Source organism: Tachypleus tridentatus, chromosome 1 (assembly GCF_004210375.1).
Source record: "Tachypleus tridentatus isolate NWPU-2018 chromosome 1, ASM421037v1, whole genome shotgun sequence".
Lineage (NCBI taxonomy): Eukaryota > Metazoa > Arthropoda > Merostomata > Xiphosura > Limulidae > Tachypleus > Tachypleus tridentatus.
In genome coordinates, this window is record NC_134825.1 from 29,797,299 (window position 1) to 29,817,804 (window position 20,506).

Below are 20,506 nucleotides of genomic sequence, written 5' to 3' on the forward strand. Positions count from 1 at the left end.
AGAAGTAGGCCTGAATTTAATAATTATAACATAATTATTAAGTTAACTTTTACTTGCTGATCCGACGTTAGTTTAATATGTTTTAACAATTTGAAATTAAGAATGTTTGATATTGGTTTTGAAATAAGCTGAACCTTGTAAACACTTGAATTAATGTTAAAATAATTTATGAGGGTGTTCCAATTTAGTTTCAACTGAATTCGCGAGCTTTTACGTTACCAGCATATCCTGACAAAGCTGTAATAGCGAAATATTGATCAAGTAAATATATATCTTTGATACTTACATTAATGTTTAAAAGGAAAAAAACAACAGCTATAGTTTTAATTGTAAGGCAAGCAATATTTAACTTTGAAGTTATAAATATGAGAACTTTACCTCATTATAAATATTATGGGAATCAATTACTTCACTATATTTTATATATTAAGCCTGAAGTAACCATGTGTAACGGTTTTCCTCTTTCGCCGTCACACCCTCTCGAGCTCTTAGATTTCCCGCCAAAATTCGTTAAGGAATGGCAGGCCTGATCGAAATGTGCTTTGTGGAGTTTTATATGAATAGTGGGCGCGGTGCATAGTTAGGTAAAGTATTCAATTGATTCTTATGTTGTATTTTTCACTTTGAAAGAGGGATTAAAAGAATTATGTATTTTCTTAGGAATATGTTGTACGGTTAAAGACGTTAAGTGTTGCGATACCTGTACTATTACTCGTGATGGAGTGTTTGAACGAGTAGCGTATCGTTCTGAACAGCCGTTATCACCAAGGTTTAGAGCTGGCTTTACCCGCCCTTAAGCCAAGAAGGTCTTGTGACTGACTCCTCAAAGCTACTTTATTAACAGTCTTAAACTTGATTTATTATAAAGTTAAGATGCCACACTAAGACGGAAGTAAAATAATATGTATGTATATTTTCCACTGTGTTATAAAACGTGTCAGTGACGTATTTTATTAATTATTAGAAGTTGGAACGATATTGTTCAAAATAATTTGTCACTCGTAAAATTCATTCTAGTAAGCAATTACTGCACAATCAATAAATAAACAATGGGACATCGTGCAATACTTATAGTCATTAGTATTTTTTGAACTAGTCGACTTTGTATAGGACAGTTGGTAACAGTATTATTCGTATATGTATTTTAAATGTTATAACTTGATTTTGTGTTTTATAGATAAATTCAAGGTGCTTACCCTGTATCAAGTCAGTTTTTGTTTTACAATTTTATTATGAAATTTCTTGATACTCTTTAGTTATATTTGTGCTATCATTAAGGATAAACATGATAACAAAATAATTTTAAACCAATTATAGAGTGTGTTTTTTGTTCAGTAAACAGTCTTAAACTGTGTATCCAATAATATCAGTTGATCGCATTCTGATATCAATTCTTTATGTCGGTTTTTTGTACAAGTAACTTTTTTCGATATAAGTTGTTTTCGTTTAGATACAATCGTACATATACCTAAGTGATAGTTACAACATAATAAACGTTCACCGTTACTAACAGTAACAGCTAACTCACGAAATTATTATGAAATTTCGGGAAGCTCTTTACTTTTCACATATAATTCTGCAGAGAAATCCACACGGTATGGTTGTTGTTGTTGTTTTGAATTAAGCACAAAGCTACACAAAGCTCTGCCCACCACAGGTATCGAAACCCGGTTTTTAGCGTTGTAAGTCCGCAGACATACCGCTGAGCTGCTGGGGAGCTATACGGTAGGGAAATGTAAGCATACTTACCATCTGCCTTTTGTCTAAATATACGTGTGTATTTTAGTCCGTGTTAAATTTCTGCAAAAACTTCTCAAGAAAGTGCCCCCACACAATTTATTGTTGTGGTAACAATACACAATAAAATTCATTGATGAGGTTAAATATCCAAAAATATATAATCATCTCATTAAAGATTATTTCTACTATCTGAAAACAAATTACCAAATGTGACAATAACATTAATTTTTTGGCTTAGGGAGTGATGTAATGTATAAATATATTAAAACTAATAACAATAAAGTCATTCTTATAGAGTACAGCTTACTATTGTTACCTTGATTAAGAAGGAATCAACCAGTTGGTATCTGGATAAACCAGATATAATATTCAATTCTTGTATAATACATTTTCGTTATTCATGTAATCTGCAATCAGCTAACATTTGTATATCATTGGATTATAATGTAAGGATTTTAGGAGAAATTAATTTGGTTATCGAAAATTTTAGTTCCCAAAAATAATACATAATTTTATCAATTACGAGTATCGATAAGTTTATTATTGCTTTCTGTTCATTGTCAAAGCACGATAAGCAAACATTAAAGAAGAATTCTACGACCCTGGTGACACAGCAGTATGTCTACGGGCTTACAATGCTAGAAACTGGGTTTCGATACCCGTGGTGGACAGAGCACAAATAGTCTTTTGTTGTGCAGCTTTGTCCTTAACTATAAAAAAAACTAAACAATAATTCTACATTACACGGCCTGGAAATGAGATGTCTTTAAGAAACATAGGTAAATAAACGTGAATATTAAAAATGATTGTCTTAATGTCGACACGTTTAATGACAAAAGTACACGCGGAACTGTGAATGTTATTTGATATCGTAGTAGTTCACATTACATGAGTCAAGAAAATTTCACTTTCAGAATTTACATAAGCTTTTAGAATTTTCGCACAAATTTACACATAGCCGTTTCTAATTTTGAACTGCTAGGGAAGACAGTTAACAGCACCCACCGCTAACTCTTAGGAAAGCCTCGCCTGATCGTAGAGTGGGATTTGACCTTTACTCTTTGGCGTATCCATGACTCCAAAATGCTATACTCGTTTTTGTACTAATAGGACGTGAACCTTGACTTCTTGGATTTCAAGCCCGATCGCTAACGACTAGAGTAAACCACGTTCAGACCAAGCTTTTGTGATGTTTGAACTCACAAATACGTTTATATATTTTTGACAAAAACAACAACAAACAAACAAAATAAAACATTAATATGTCCTTATCGATTGATCTGTTATTATTTATGAACAAAATAAGACAAGACACTTAATCAGGGTGTCAGCCAAAATACCGTATTAGAATAAACACACCCTGGTGGATTGATTGGTTTAGAGTACGTGAAAAGGCTCAACTCACGTGGCAACATTTATACTGGCTGCCACTGAATACCCCCAGGTTCATAAAATACAAAAAAAAAAAAAAAAAAACTTATTCGGGTTATTAAGCCCGTACACAGAATGTTTTAAACGGGAAGAGGAGGAAAGTTGTTTTTTTAACCTCAAAAGCCAACACAAAGAGAAGCGCAGTCAGCATACTAAGGGGATTTTGAAGAATGCCTTCCCTCCAAAAGTTTGTTAAAAAAAAAGGGGTGCTATTAGATGAAATCTGAAAGAAATTTTACGTAAAACGTAGCTTAAATATTACATGGCTGTTTACATAAAATCCACAAACATCCAATGAAAAATTGACAAATCATCATTATGTTGTAACATAACAGGAGACGCTAGGCTTAACTTATCATAAATGTATATATGTTTTATTACAGTGAAGTACTGAACTATCTACATATAGTATAACTATTAATTGTTAAATTATATATTACTAACTTAAACAACTCTGTTGCTAGAATAGTACATTAGCTATTTTAATAATTGACTATTGTATACACTACTTAAATAATATGTTAACATGCTCCAACCTTCTGGTGTGATTTTTTATAAATAACTTGTATACAGTTTCAATATTTATAGCAGGGTCATAATAATTATGTATTGAACCTATAACATTCTTTCTTCAGTCTGTGTACACCTCAGGTCATTATTCCACCAGTGGAGAGCAGGAGCTGAACGTTCACATAAACTTAGTGGCAAAGAGTTTCAGTTACATAAAAATACTTGTTTTTTCGAAGCACATTTTTAAGCAGTCAGCCAGTATCTGATGCCTACAGTGGAGAGGTACAGAAAGCCATCTTATCTTTCATCGATAAGTTCTTCATCAAATTTAGAGAACTTAGTTTTGATGGCATAATCTTGCAGCAAATTTTGAGAGAAGATAACTGATATTGCGGTCAAAACAAGGAATGGTTACTGTCTTCTTAAAATAACCCTAACGGAACTATATCCTACATTTGCACATGGGATTTTCGTCAATTAACTCGTGGCATGTTGACGTTAATATTACTACTATGCTTGTAGATACTGTGTGTTATTTACAGCATTGTTCCATTAGGGAAGTACCAGAAACACGCCTCCTCCGCTTGTGTGATTATAATAGCTTTTATCACAATACCAACTGGTATGGATTCAGGTGTGTTCCTTTTATCTAGCTAGAGAGTTCTTAAGTTTGAACATTTCAGAAAATAAATCCAAAGAAGAAGAAACTGTGTTATGTAGGAAGAGAATGGTGAATTTTATTTCTATATTATGGAGTGATATAGTAATAATTATAGTGCGTAACTTTTCAATATTATTGTACAGTTTATATTGTATGTTATTACGTAGGAACTCTATAACTTTATAAATCTACAATACAATGAATTCAACAGTTATTTGGTGTGTTTGTTGAATTTCGCAAAGCTACACGAGGGCTATCTGCACTAGCCGTCCATAATTTAGCAGCGTAAGACTAGAGGGAAGGCAGCTAGTCATCACCACCCACCGCCAACTCTTGGGCTACTCTTTTACCAACGAATAGTGGAATTACTCGTCACATTATAACACCCTCACGGCTGAAAGGGCAAGCATGTTTGGTGTGATAGGGGTTCGAACCCGCTTCCCTCGGATTACGAGTCGAGTGCTTTAACAACCTGGTCATGCTGAGCCTTCTCGCAAACTAGCAAAAAGCTTTTTGCCTTAGTTATCTCTCATTTAGAAGTGATAGATTTGGACTATTATAAATAATACAACTGCCCGTAGCTTAATAACATCCTCATGGCAGAAGATTCATGCAAGTTACGGGTCCAGCGTCCTAACCACCAAGCCATGCCCGCCTGTTCAACACCACCTTTCATCTCGGCATACAAACTTATATTTTAACGATATAACGATATAAATGTTTCTTAGTTTTATTTTACATGTGGTTTAACGTATTCAACTTTTTAAAAATTATTCACTATTACTGTTAAAATGTGTACTTATATATATATATATATATGTATCAATAAAGTTACTTGATTATTATTTACCTTTAAAAGGAAGTAAAGTTATTTTGAATAAAATATACAAGTGCTTTGTTTCCTCCTTCACTGAAATAGCACACAATGTACAGTATAGAACTACCACTTTTGTATATTTCTAAAATCTCTACTCCTGCACTCACGCGAAGGTTCAGCGGTAAGTTTACAGGCTGCAAGTACTAAAATTTGGGATTCGATACCCTGCGATGGATAGAGTGCAGATAGCTCACTGTGTACCTTTTGTTACGTTTTATAATCTATATCGGACGAGACTCCAGTTTATTATGTTAGGTATGTTAATGTATTACGATCTCAAATAGCAGGAACATTTAACTTATAAGTTAATTGAATACCAATATGTATCAAATTTATGATATTTACCAACAAGATTGACACACACAATTTTCTTTCTTAAGACAAATATATTTTAATATACAAAAAATAATACATTTTATAATAATGGTTCTTCCAAATAGTTAATACAAATTATTTATATACAAAACGTTTATGAACTCACAAACAATATCTGGTCTGGAACTGAATATTTTATCATCGGTCCAGGTCCACGATGTGCAAATTACTTTAATGTTGATACACAAATATACTTCACTTGACGGGAATGCTAGCTAGTTCTATTCTTGTTTTACTTAACCCGGTTTGCAATCTTACTTTTCACAGAGAAAGATAGATATCTAATGTCTTCCTAAAAATACTAACGTTCGAAGTAACTTCTCTGAAGTTGAACGGTTAGTAATGTTCCAAATCTATAAACGCCCCTAGTCAAATTCTGTAGTTTTCCGATTAATAAGCGTCAATCACAATTATAGCTTCCGAAGCTTATAGTATGCTGACTGTAGCTGACCAGTAATAATATAACTGTTTCTTGGCGTCCTGTGATGGCTTGCTTTTATATACCAATCCAATCACGCCAGATTCTCGAAAATTCAACATTGTTAGAAGATAGGCTAGTATTTTTGTAAACCACATATTGTTGATTCTTGTTCTCGAGAATCTTTTACAATTGTAAATAACAGACGGGGCCTTTGTAACACATATCCAACAGTATATGTCACGTGCATAAAAAAGCTATACCGAAACAAACGTAGATATTAAAATAAATGTATAACAGTAAATCTTTTACACTTTACACTAAGAAAACAAAGCAACCGATCATTTCAGATTTCAAAGCAGTAAACAAAATATTATAATTTTTAGCCACGACATAGCGGCTCAAGGAACGGCTCTAAGTTTGTTTGTTTGTTTTATTTTGGTGTTTTTTTGTTTTCTCAAGCACAAATCTTTAGCTCATAACTCCGTTATATCTTGAACGTTTTGAGATCTATTTGCAGTTTTGAACTCACGAGGTCAAACCCTTTCGATTGATATATATGACCATCCCCAAAGTCTCATAGATTAATTTACGCTAATTCTGACTAAATTTTAAGAATATCAATGTGAGAACAGGCTGGTAGAGATTTGTTATGAGTAATAAAATTGGGTCGGGTATTCGCGCACCTCACACTTGATTTTGTTAGAGTACAAAATATAGCTGATAAAAAGGAAAAAAATTATTGATTAATTTACTCTAATACTGTCTAAAAGAATTTCAAGTGCCGTGGTTATTGAGAGTTCTCTCGTTTATAAGACTATACAACTGATGCTTTTGCAAGATGGACCTTTCTTCTTGAGGGGAACATTTTTTTTAATGTTGTAAAATCATATATTTTATAAAAATTGCAATTAATGTTATTTATTTCATGGTAGACTTATGTTTATTCGACAACATTGTTAGGTTTTGCTTTGTTATCACTGATTGTTGTTAGGTACTGTATAATAATTTTAAGTTGAAAGAACTAAATAATAAATAATTCATAAAAGTAGGATGGATACAAATTAAATTATAATGAGTTAATGTTTTTCACTTATTCACAAACTTAAAATGGTGGTATCCTTCACTGACTAGAAACTAAGGCATCAGAGTTGATTTGTGCCAACACTTTTCGCTCAATTTCAAACACTTCCAGCGGAAGTGGTAAGAAGGAGGCCATTCATTTCCTTTTCGTAATAGCTTTTGAATATTTCAAGAAGTGGATTGAGATATATTTTAGTGTTGTTAAGATTGTGATAGAAAACGAAATGTCACGCTCCACGCTCGCTGGTGAACGTTTTCTCGCATTTAGCACGTTCCAAGGTTTGTTCCTGAATAAAGCAGGTGCCAAGGTCTAGGGCGCAACTCCAAAGTTCGAGGTTGTTTGTGAAGGTGATATATAGTTAAACAGCTTGTCTGTGAGTCACGTTGATTCTGGCCCCTTTTTAGAAAGCGAAAAATTTGTCTTCCATCTTGTCCTCTTTAAGTATGAATGATGACTCATCATGGCACCATCATACTTGTATTTCATTATCAATGTGGGAACTCCCATCTTCTTATAGAAATTTTGCACTCACGTGACTGTCTCGTGTTTATGCCGCCATGTTGGAGCGAAAACAAATGTGCAGGAAGCGAAGTGTGGCATATGTTTGCCTAGCGATATATGTTATGGCAAATTTTTTTTCAAAAAAGCAGCGAAAACACTTCTAGTCTTGTACTTCCAGAGCTTCTAAACATTTACGATAGTGATAAAATATGTTTCAGTACGACCTTTCTAGATACTTGGTCGTTCTATGAACGTTACAAAACAATCGATTATACATTTATACATGCACAATTGTAAACATTATCTCAAAAAGAAATTGGGAGTGTTTTTATAATTTTTTCCCTTTGTGTCCAAAAACAAGAAGTGAAACCAATATAACATACGCAATGTTATTGATATGATTAAATGAATTAGAGGTTGATGAAACATGCACTCTAAATAAACATGCTAGATAAAGCATAGAAATGTTCGTGTGTAATCTCATTAATGTTAACATAAATGTTTATGAACTTTGGGGCTGGCTGTGGAATTGTCTGATACATGTTTTACAATTTATTCATATAAAATTTAAATTTCTGATAAGACCGTAAATCAGTGAAATAGTTAACTTTACCAGTTTTACTATTATCTAATATGATGTATTTGGCAACTGAAAAACTGTTAAGCCTATTTTTCAACAACAGATTTTCTCTTCTTGAAGATATTTTATTAGTAGTTATGGTTTTTAGGATTAGTCTTACTTAAGTCAGTATGCATAATACTATCTACATTTGCATGGTTTTCATATACATTGTGAAGTATTGGTGGTAATGAGTCAGTTGTTTCACGAGAGTTGTTGGAACGAAATTATGGCCAATGAAAACTGCTTGTATGACGTCCGTCGATAGTTAGTCCTTTTTAGTTTTATCTGCTGCCTTCTATTATAACTTTGCAAGTCACTCTGCCTTTCTCTTCTCAGGTGACAGAACACGCTTGGAAACTGATGGTATGTGCCTGGTGGCAAAAAGTCATTGCTAATCATACCTGAAAATAAATTAAAACGAAAACATTATAGACTTCCGACATTATAGTGGACTAGTATACTACATATTATAATGAATAGGCAAACAGTGATTTATAAGCATGGAAAAATGTTGTTATCGATTTTGGAACATATTAAATGTTTCAACATGTAATACCTGTGTATTTTGCCTTTGTAACGATTTATATCCCCTTGTATTGCTTAAAATGATCACGTATGAAAAGGGCAGACCAATGTTCTGCCGAAACATGTAACATGTTGCACTATCAATGAAACTTTACTTAATGCTTGTTAATCATTGTTAGCCTACCTGTTATTGTATTAACACAATGTGCTTCCTTACTCAAGTATACCGCATATGCTTCATTATTTCAATGTTGTTCTAATACAGAACAGTCTAAACATGGGGGCTAGAATTACGTGCAGATATTAAATACGTGATTGGACCCGAGTTATGTTCACAGCATGTATTGTTGTTACAGATCGAAGTATAAATGTTTTACTCTCATCAGTCACTTAGATTCGTGATGACGAGGAAACCCACTTGTAGAGAAAAATATACATGTAAAAACGGTTAGTATGGATAGAGAAAGCACTATATAGAGGAGCAAACAACGTTTCGATCTTCTTCAGTCATCATCAGGTTCACAAGTCAAAACGTTGTTCGCTCCTCTATATAGAGCTTTCTCTATCCATACTAACCGTTTTTACATATATACAAGTCACTTAGATTGTTCTATTAGAACATGACTAAGCATTCTAAAACTTCACTGTGATATAGATCCAGTAAGTTTGATTCTAAAACTCTGATACACATTAAATTTATGTGCAATATGCTCCTGATGAAGAAAGGTCACGTTTTCAAAAGCACTTGATTTGTACTCACTTATAGGATTTTGTGTTAAAATCAAACCATATTACGAACATGGACGTTGGATGAAGACATATATCTATGACTAAAATTTGGCAACGTTTTTAAGCATGCAATTACTGTAGATATAAGTATAAATATATTAACTGTCAATAACCAGTTGGAATAACCTATTAAAATAAGTAGGCCTAACAGTGTCAAACATTCATAAAATGTCATTATGATTGGATTTTGATTATATAGTATGATACAAGTATATAATAATATAATCAACGATTCTTACTTCCGACAAAATGTTCGTTGCATATGTAAGTGTTGACAGCTGGCCGACAATCTGCCTGATATTTGATAAGTCTGCTGGTTTTATTGCTATCCATTTCTTTCCTCTAGCAACATCAGCAGGATATCTCTGGAATGAGAGGTCTGTTTTCCTCCATAATTTCGAGAATTATGGAGCCTATAGCTACGGACTTTGATATCATTTCCCTTCAGTCCGTAAATTAACGCTATATTTTGTTTGTAAAATATGCGTTAAATAGGATGGTGTGTTTGTTTATGAATTTCACGCAAAGCTACACATGGGCTATCTGCGCTAGACACCTCTAATTTAGCAGTGTAAGACTAGAGGAAAGGCAGCTATTCATCACCACTCACCGCCAACTCTTGGGGTACTCTTTTATCAACGAATAGTAGTATTGAGCAAAACATTATAACGTCCCCACGGCTGGAAGAGCGAGCATGTTTGGTGTGACGGAGATTCAAACCCGCGACCATCAGATTACAAGTCGAGCTTCCTAACCACCTGGCCATGTTGAACCTACTTAGGAAGTAAAGCAAAATAATAAAGATGATCATAATCAGAAATAAAAACACGTGATAAATATACATTTGCATTATTTTGTCGATTTACAGTATTTTATATCACTTCATTCTACTTATTAATCTATTAAAAATTATTCATTATAACATAAATTTACATTTTTCTTTCTACTGCAATTAAAATCCCTCGCTAGTACAGCGGTAAGTCTGCGGATTTACAACGCTAAAATCAGGGGTTCGATTTCATCCAATGGACTCAGGAGATAGCCTAATGTATCTTGGCTGTAAGAAAACACCTGCACTAATATGAAGATTCAGTGTTTTTTCTCGGGTTTGTGATGATATGTTTAATCCTAAAATAACTGAATATAAATTCGTTTAATTTAGAAGGACGATTTTCTTTTTGCTTTATTAACTTATTTTCTTAAATTAAGCTTTGAAAGACACTTGTCATGTGTTTTTTCTTTGTTTTTATTAGTTTGGCATACTTTAATATTTTACATACACCGTGCTTGCCATAAAGCATGGAAATTTCTTTGTTATTCACTGGTGCAACGCATTACAGTGGCTAAATTTGGTGGCACAAAGCTACACGATGACCTGTCTCTGCCCTGTACACCACGGGGATCGAAATCCGATTTGTGTTTGTTTATTGTTAAGCACGAAGCTAAACAATGGGGAGACTTAGCGATGAACCACTGGAGGGGGCAACAAAGTACATATCGCTTCAGCTATTTTAGTATTATTAGAATTGTTCACGTAATCGTTTGATAAATAAACGAGAATCAGTGATTTATTTCATATAACTACTCATTTTACTGCTTAGCTTAAATAACACAGTTATCGTTTGATAAAGTACCAGAATTATATGTGTTACTTTGTCAGATAATTGTGTCGTAAAATTTAATCACTTGCGAAAATATTAAAAACTGTTGACTTGTAATAGAAAATTACCGATAAGGTATTCTTCATTATTTAAACGAAAACCACAAGAGAAATTGTTCCTTCGAAATAACTTGCTAACAACTTGTGGTTACCCAGTGACACAGGAGTAGGTATGTTGACTTACAACCCTAGAGACCGGGTTTCGATACCGTGGTAGGCAGAGCACATATAGCCCATTGTGTAGCTTTGTGATTAATTACAAAACAACTTATGTGTCGGGTTATTTACGTGTGAAGCATTATGTGTTACACGTGTAAACTTGACAGAATTAAGTTTATGAGATTTTGATAACCTTCATTAAATTCTTCCTGTAATATTGATTTAAAAAGAATAATCTATATACACTTAATTGAAACTTCTAACACGTAGATACTCATTGCTTTAACAAAATTTGATAGTAATCCATAGTAAGAACAAGATAAAAGAGAGTTTGTTTGTTGTTGTTTTTCTGTTTTACTTTTGGTCCGGTGTACGTTGAATGTCTATAAAACCTAAATCAGTTTCAACATAGGAGCAACATGATCCTTCAGAATTCTCCGTGTACATGCACTACTGAAAAAAGTAAGAAATTAGACTCACCCGTTACTTGTAATGGAATCATGGATCTACTTCTTGAAGTGCTTTTAAAGTGCCAGCCTTCACTACTGCTGACAGCAGCTATTTAAGAACTCTGTTAGGAAAATAAAACTGTCTTGACGAAATCATAGCTAGCATTTTACCGAGTTTAAACTTGTGTCCTATCCTGAAGTGCAATTTCAGATATCAATCGGTGGGGTTTGGGGGTAACTATTATTGGATGTCCAATGGAGTTAGAGCCCTGGTGGGTATCGGTTTTTATAGGTGAAATTGTAAAAAAATAAATTAAAAGTCACTACTTTGTAAGCATTTGATACGAGTGTTTTTTATGTTATTTAATAATGTCCAAACAACGCTAATAAATACCAAATATGCATATATGTGTGTGTGTGTGTGTGTGTGTGTGTGTATTTTTCCCAAAATAAACAAATCAATTAATCTATCCCATAGGATAACCCTTTCATTCCAGGTCTCATGCTAGTAGCCTTACCCTGAACCGATTCCAATAACTTAAAATTATTACGTTAGATAAAAAGACCAAAATTGTACACAGAGCTCCAAGTGAAGTACACTTAATGATTTATGTTTTAGTTAAACGAGCTACAAGATGGGCTATCGATGCTGTGCCCACCACGGGTACGGAAATTAAGTTTTTAGCATTGTAAGTCACAGACATTCCTCTGAACCACTTTGGGGGATTGATAATGTATGTATATAGAGAGATAATTATCGTTTTGACTTGAAATTAATGTCTTTAAATGCACTTTAAAGTTCTGTTAGCTCTAGTATAAAAGTTTTTTCTTGAGGGTTTGGTTCACTTATTAGCCACTATGTGGATATTTATTTTGCTTACGTGACACATTATAGTTAGCGCGTGATCTTGATCGTGACACCCCAAATGTACCTTGCACTTACAGTTATTTGCCATATATTTTTCCAACTTAAACGTCAACTTATTATTGAACCGAACTTTATAATTATAGTTATATATATATAAGTACTTTTAATTCATTAAAGCAGATGTTACTTACTCTCATATATATTTAAGTACACGTATATTATTTAATATCGATTAAGATCTTAAAATCCTTGATATAGTTTCAAAAACTCGCCATCTGTTGACAAGTTTAGGAAATATTATCGAAAGAAGCAGCAATCGATACATTGGTAAAAATATACCATAGAACTTCTAAGCTGTGTAGCTATTTTAACAAACCTTGAAAACTACGTTTATACATGCTTTTTATTCTGAAAGTTAACTAGAGCAATATTTAAATAGTATATTAATTCTGGGAGATGGCTAAATCCACACAATTTTTCTAAGAGTCTAAGCTGCAAATACTGTAAAGGAAGTGTAAATAAATGAATACTTGTTAATAGCAATTGACAACAAATCAGGAAATGCTAATATGGAGGACAAGTGATAGCATTAATTTAGCATATCTAAGAATGGTACTGATTAGGAGTATAACCCGTTACACAATAATTGATAATCATTATTTTATATGATGTTCATTGGATTCTACATTTGTTAAAATTTGTATATTTATATATATCTGTGTGTGTATGTCTCACTGTAGCGCTTATACATTTACTCATAATTTAGATTTTAATATAATCAACTACATTACAAGTTATATGCGAATATTCGTGGAATTGTATTGTAGTGTAAGAGGTGAAAAAAAATGCAATAAAGAACTTTTCTTTCTAAATTTTTTGCCATGGAAAATAACTGCAACTGTCCTTACCTTTTTAACAGGGGAAGAGGACAGCAGTGTCCTTTTATTATAGAAATGAACAGAATAGATTGCATGACCAGATCAGAGACCATTATGGTTCAAGCATAGTGGCACCTAATGTTTAATTGCGAACCTGAGGAAGGGAAATAATTCAGCAGCCATCTCTCTGTGCAACTGGTTTTCAAACTGAAGAGGCTATGGACTATCACTCTTATAATGCAATACAGATGAAAGCTCGAAGCGTGTTTGTGTAGCATCACGTCTTGAACCCTAGACCTTCAGATTCCGAATCCAGTAGACTAACCACCACATTACGTTTCGAGTCAGAAATGTTGTACAAAGTTCAAATTGTCATGGAAGATGTTTAGGAATCGACACCAAGGAATTCTTCAACGAAATGTTGTAGTCTGTCAAAAGTGCGATAGGTGAACGTCACTGCGATTGTAGTGTTGTCTAAAGTTAGTTAACTTATTTAAATTATCATTGAATACTGATGTTTTGGTATAGAGATCAGAGAAGTATGTGTCCAGCAAGACGTTGTAAGAAATTCTTTTTAAGAAAAAAAAAAACAAGAAAAATACAACAACTGATAATCCTCATATTTCATAGTTCGTGTTAAAAAAAAAAAAACAACATGTCAATACATGAAATATGACTGGCCTGACCTCACGTGGGTGATTAGTTATTTGTCTCGTTTCATACTCTGCAGCTGCACGGTCAAAAGTCAACCTGCCATATTAGCGTTATGAAACCTATTAAAGCCAGTTCTTCGATTGGATAAATTTCGTGCGTAGGCGTTTACACCCAATTACACTAAACTTTCGAGAGAGGGGGCGCAGCTCCTCCTTAACGATCTGGGTAATCTGTGCTCACTAGCTATCATATTTAAGACTATACTGATTCTTGGCGTTTGATGATAGATATTAACTAGAAATCAAGACTACTTTTTGTAATTTTTGATGAATTCTTTGTTTCGTTTTCCTTAGGCTATCAATGAATTCTGTGGCGCAGTAACCGAATAGTTAGTTTGAGCGCATCATATGTAGTTTTAGCTCTAACCACACCTATAAATAATTTGTTAGTTTGTTTCGATTGTTTTAGTTTAGTTAAATCACAATTATATCCCTGAAACAAAGAAGTTAATTTACATGTAACGAAATTAATAAATAATGACAGATTTTTCAAGATCAACATTCTTAACAACAGTACCATGCGATAATACTTTTATCAAATGTTTAAATAATATCATTGATGGGCAAATCCATGCATTAAAAGGAATCACAATAAGTATACCAGTGTGCTTATGATTCACAGAGAAAAATATAGTTTTGTACCAGCTGATTGTAAACGTAAATTCGTACTTAAAGGATTATATCCTAAAACCTGCTTGTTCTAGGAATGTAGAATTTCGTCAGAAACACGTTGTGTTTGTTTCTTTAAAATAAACACAAAGGGCTGTCTGTGCTCTGTCCACGACGGGTATCGAACGCCGGTTTCAGCGGTGTGAGTTCGCAGACATGCCTCTGTGCCATTGGGGGGGGAATTGATGTTATTTAGGAAACTACGGATACAGTACTGGATGTTTTTAGAACATGTCGCAAGTGTTTACAACACTTTTTGCCGTTCCTAACCACAGTATCAAAGGTATCCTTCAATTAAGACACTGAGACACTGCACATTCACACACATTGAAATCGCCGATTACTGAAAGCCCCGTATGACCAAAATGCTCGCCCTTTCAGCTGTGGGTGCGTTAAATGTGATGGGCAACTCCATTATTCATTGATAAAAGGGTAGCCCAAGAGTTAGCAGTGGGTGGTAATGGCTAGCTGCCTTCCCTCTAGTCTAACGCTGCTAAATTTGGGACGGCTAGCGAAGATAGCCCTCTTGTGTCTTAACGCGAAATTCAAAGTTCGAAGTATGGATGTGACGTGTTTCAATCAGTTATCTCTTATGCTTCAACTTTCCATTTTAATGTAGCCTAATTTGAAGTTAAAACACTTTGTTCTGCTATTCTGATTAGTCACTAATTAACTTGGTTAGCCAATAACAAGTAAGAAAGAGTTCGAAAATAAATGGTCGTGAATTACTCGGAAATTTTAAAATGTGAAGAGTATTTCGATTTAGAAAGGAGTTTACTAGATATCAAAATTTTCTGTCTGACGAGACATTCACAGTATGCATATCTTTAGTGTTAATCCTGCTATGATGGTATATTAATTAGAGTAGTCACAGACTAGTGTCACAGCTGTAACAAACGCTTCACAAACTTTATTTTTTCAACCTAACAGTTTTGGAACTATTTAGATTTAACTCATTTTATGTGGACCCGTAACTTGCAGAAAGCACTTTATGGAAGTAAAGCGAGATCATATGAAATAACAGAAATAGTAATTTATCATCAGGTCAAGGTATTTTTACATTCGTATTTTTATCGTGGTTCCTGTGGTTTCATATGTTGTATAGAAACGTACGACACATTCTAAATTTAAGAAGTGAATCCTATCCTTTCAAAAGGCTAACATTTTTACTAGAAGGAAATTATAATGAAAAATATCAGTCTACGTCAAATATAATACACTTACAAACCGTTGTCCTGCTTTGTTTTATTTTTAAGTGCCATTTGAACAATTATGATCCCGAAATATATATACGAATTATGACCCCGATGAGTAAAGTTTCCAGCTAGCTGCGTGGGTCGGGATGGGCCCTTTACCTACGTGTTAGATCCCATGAATCGAGGTGATCAGTTTACGTAATTGCTGAATCAAACAACGCTACAATGCCGTTAGAATGCGGTACCCTACGGTTTGAACAACCCCGTATTGTTCTACAATAGCCGTATTTCTCATTAAGTGAGAACATGTTCTGGACATGCAAATGTTTTTCAGTGTAATTTATAAAGGTCGGGCGTAGGTACAGGCTTTTCAAAAATAGTTTAATTTATATTTGCTTGAGTTTGGTGTGTTTGTGTGTGTTACAGATTTAATTAAAGATTATAATAAACTGCCTCATCAAACATAATGAAACTGCAGAAAATGTCTGTGTTGAAACAGAAGTAAAAGTATTGATTCTCATAAGAAATGTTGTGTCTTGAAGCAGGAGTGAAAGTATTGGTTCTTGTACAAATTTTCAAAGTTATAAATATTTGGATAAAACAAAACTTTAAACACAATGAATTTTTAATATTTTTTACATAAAATCATACGTTTTTATAATTAGTTATGACCTGATTTTATTTACACTTAAATTTTAATGAATATAAGGAATAAAAAGGCGGCCCAGGATGGATATGTGGTTAAGGTGCTCCACTCGTAATCTAAGGATCGTGGGTTCGAATCCCCGTTACATCAAACGTGCTTGCCCTTTCATTCATAATGATTAATCCCCCTGTGCGTTGGTAGAAGAGTAGCCCGAGAGTTGGTGGTGATGACTAGCTGTCCTCTATCTAATCTTACACTGCAAAATTACGAACGGCTAATGTAGATAGCCCTTGTGTAGCTTTACGCAAAACTGAAAAAAATAAACAAAAATGAAAAGGTACTTAAGAGAAGAAAGACTTTCAATCAACGTATAATATCGAAACACGTTTTGTTTAAATACCGGACCGTTCTTCTGTCAAAATCCATTATTGTTTTAATGTAGATTAATTAAAATTAACACTTATTTAAGTAAACTGATTAAATTATAAAGTAAAAAGAAATAACTATCCTTAATAGTATTTTTATTTGAACCTCCTCTGTGGTTTTATTCAACTGTTATAACGCTTGTTGTCAGTTTTGTCTTTCTCTTACTTCATAGGATCGTAAAGCAGGGTTAAAGTATTCAAAACACGCTTAAATGTCCAGTAGTATGACATATCTGGATTTTAATGGTTTCAAAATTTCACATAGAAAAAAACATCAAAAACAAACCCGAACAGTTATCTTGAACGTTAAGATTAGTTTTATAGAAAGGGTGGGTTTTTCACATTTCTCCACAAATGCGCGTGAATCTGAGCAATAAAATCGCATTAAATTGGAACGCGATGTTTATAGTTTCTGTGAAATATTCCATGCTTGAGCGAAGGCATGTAAGCTGGTTATTTTCAATATGTTCAATCTCACGATTGTAAAATATCCATAAATCAAACAATTAGGCAGCTATGTCACCAGAACTTTGGGCTCGATATCACATTAAGTGTTATTGTACAATTTAAAAACCAATTTTATTAGTTGCTTTGAATTATTAGTCAGGGGATTCTGAACTGTTGCCAGTTCTGAATGAGACCGACCATTCATTAAAACAAAGACTTCATCAGGAAACTAGACAATGCCTTCCGAAAACATATGTGAAAAGACAAATGTACTTATTAATACTAAGAGATGTTGCTTGGACTTTTATTTATTTACAAATTCATATTGTGCTCTTTCGATATCAAACATGTCCTCAAATAATAATAAATAATCGGTATTACAAATAAAATTTAATAAATGATAATCGTGTGTAATTAATTTTCACCCCCATTCTGATATGTAAATGAGTTAAATGAATTTCATGATAATTATGCTCAACATACTTAGTCTAGTCTACACCACTAATAGGTTTGTCGTATTGGCCTGATGTGTCCTGGTATTCGATTTGTTTGTTTTGAATTCCGCGCAAAGCTACACGAGGGCTATCTGCGCTAGCCATCCCTAATTTAGAGCAGTGTAAGACTGGAGGGAAGGCAGCTAGTTATCACCACCCACCGCCAACTCTTGGGCTACTCTTTTACCAACAAAGAGTTGGATTGACCATCACAATATAACGCTTCCACGGCTGAAAAGGCGTGTATGTTTGGTGCGACAGGGATTCGAAACCGCGACCCTCAGATTTTGAATCGAGCGCCCTAACCACTTGGCCATGCTTGGTATTACATGGAAGATTTCATCAACTCTGGATATGATAGATGCAGAGTGGTTAATATATTACTTATTCTTTATTACTTTTCGTTTATAAAGTCTTAGAATTAAAGTCTGGATTCATTGGCTCAAAGAACCCCTGTCACACTGGCTTCATATCGTGAAACATGCTACGATAGGTAGTTATTTATCTAAGTTTCTCAGAATCTGGAATAAACGGAACAAGTAAGAAGAAATGACATCAAACTGTTCCAGTATTTTCTGCATGTGAAATAAATAAACAATTATGAGTAATGAAAGAAAATGTTAAGGAGAGCGCCATCTAGTAGTATCTTGAGAAAAGTTAATTAAAATGTAATGTGTATAATAGTTTATTTAAACATTCACTGTAACTTCGGTATAAATAGTTTGAAAGTGAGTAGAATATAATAAACAAACATGTCTTCGGTTATATTTGATAAAAATACAGTTAACTAGGCGCTAAAAATACCAGTTATTTGCTATAATTGTTGTGTGAACACCTTAATTTAAATTTACATTTTCCATTAAATTTTAGGTAACCTTAAATAAAGTAACTAGTTACAATCAAATTAATTAAGCACGGAATTGTAGGGTATGGACTTATAACTTCTGTACTTTTTATCTCTCAGTCTGAAATTACTTAGTGAAAATGTGTTTTTGACATTTCGTCTGAAGAAAACGGAAAGCTCTATTTAAAATAATTCTGAGTGAAATTAAGTTTTGTATCATCATAACCTTATAGATGTTTATAACATTTTTTACCAAATCCATAATAGCCTCATTACATATTAATTGCATACCCTGCTCTGTGGAAGGTGCTAATTAACTCGTTTAACTGATTAAATATTTATGTTTGGAAATTCAAAGTCAAAAGTGTATAGAAAGTGGAAATGTACCCTATTTCAGGGGCTTTTTTTAATTCATATTTTCGAGCAACAATCATACAGCTGAATAGCCCATGCCACCATCGGACCGTTTCCAGTTACAAAACCAAATATTACGATAATCGAGCCAGTCAAGTACGGATTATGCAAGCCAAGACTATCTTAAAAAAAAAAAAAAAGAAGTGAAAATGTGTCCTATTTCATGGACTGTTTTACCTTCTTCTCGAGTAAAAATTCTGAAACAAAATAACCCATACACACAATAAGAAAGTTTCCAATTATATACCAAAAATTGGAATGGGCGAGTTAGCCAACGGTGGGTGATGGATGCTAACACGCAGACATACGTAACGGGTCATCTTTCAAGTGACAAATATGCTTATGTATAGTGCACCTTGTATGATAAGTAAAGTATGCAGTAGTAGTAAATCACTCGTTGAAATTCACGGGAAACAAAAAAGTGCGTACAATATTCTGTATACCTTGATTTGAAAGGCATTTTTTTACGTATTTTGAAAATTTCCAAGTAAATCCGTGCAGCTAATTCTTAGTGCCCCTAACTCTCTTGGCACTTCTTTAGAGGGCCTTAACATAAACATTTTGAAAAATCTGAAATTAATCACATATTTGAACTAATCCGTATATTTCCATGCTATTTAAGTAAATCGTTAAGTCAATCCTGGGAGCCTGCAAACATCCTTTCAACCCTTCACATGGGGTTTTCAGTTTGAAGGTTTCCAAACTCTGACTTTAGACTTTTATTTTCAACAGTGCTTTACACGTTAATACCAATATTCCAATAAGTCGACTCATCTAAACCCGAGAAAGTCAATCACCTTTTGTTTTGTAGAAGGTACTTTCACGGTTGTTTCGATTTTGTTTTCTCGAATATGTATTTTTTATGGATCAATAGCCTTCAAGCAAAATTTTAGCTCGTTTTGTTGAAACGCGTGGGAAATGGTAGCAAAAAAATCAATTAAATATGGATATGTGCATATATAGTAGCAAATCAAGTAAACATCGGTATATATATACAAATACATTAACAAATCAAGTAAATGTAGATATATATATATACAAATATAGTAACATATGAAGTACACGTAGATGTTCATATAAATATAGTAACAAATCAAGTAAACATAGATAT

At 33.5% G+C, this 20,506-nt stretch overlaps 1 protein-coding gene and 2 long non-coding RNA genes across 4 annotated transcripts in view; 2 read left to right on the forward strand and 1 right to left on the reverse strand.

Annotated features, from left to right (window-relative positions):
• LOC143245035 (uncharacterized) overlaps nucleotides 1–20,506 on the forward strand; it is a 68,895-nt gene that overhangs the window by 7,102 nt on the left and 41,287 nt on the right. The gene's annotated exons all lie outside the window — the stretch shown is intronic.
• LOC143245039 (uncharacterized) lies at nucleotides 98–5,227 on the forward strand. 2 transcript variants are annotated; one of them, XR_013025446.1, is made up of 2 exons: nucleotides 98–584; nucleotides 3,807–5,227. It is a non-coding gene; the product is annotated as an uncharacterized LOC143245039 (long non-coding RNA). The 2 variants fall into 2 exon arrangements; XR_013025447.1 differs by lacking the exon at nucleotides 98–584 and adding an exon at nucleotides 591–904.
• Nucleotides 8,185–14,183, reverse strand: LOC143245054 (uncharacterized). The gene is made up of 3 exons (XR_013025452.1): nucleotides 13,578–14,183; nucleotides 10,144–10,309; nucleotides 8,185–8,620 (listed from the first exon to the last, which is right to left on the reverse strand). It is a non-coding gene; the product is annotated as an uncharacterized LOC143245054 (long non-coding RNA).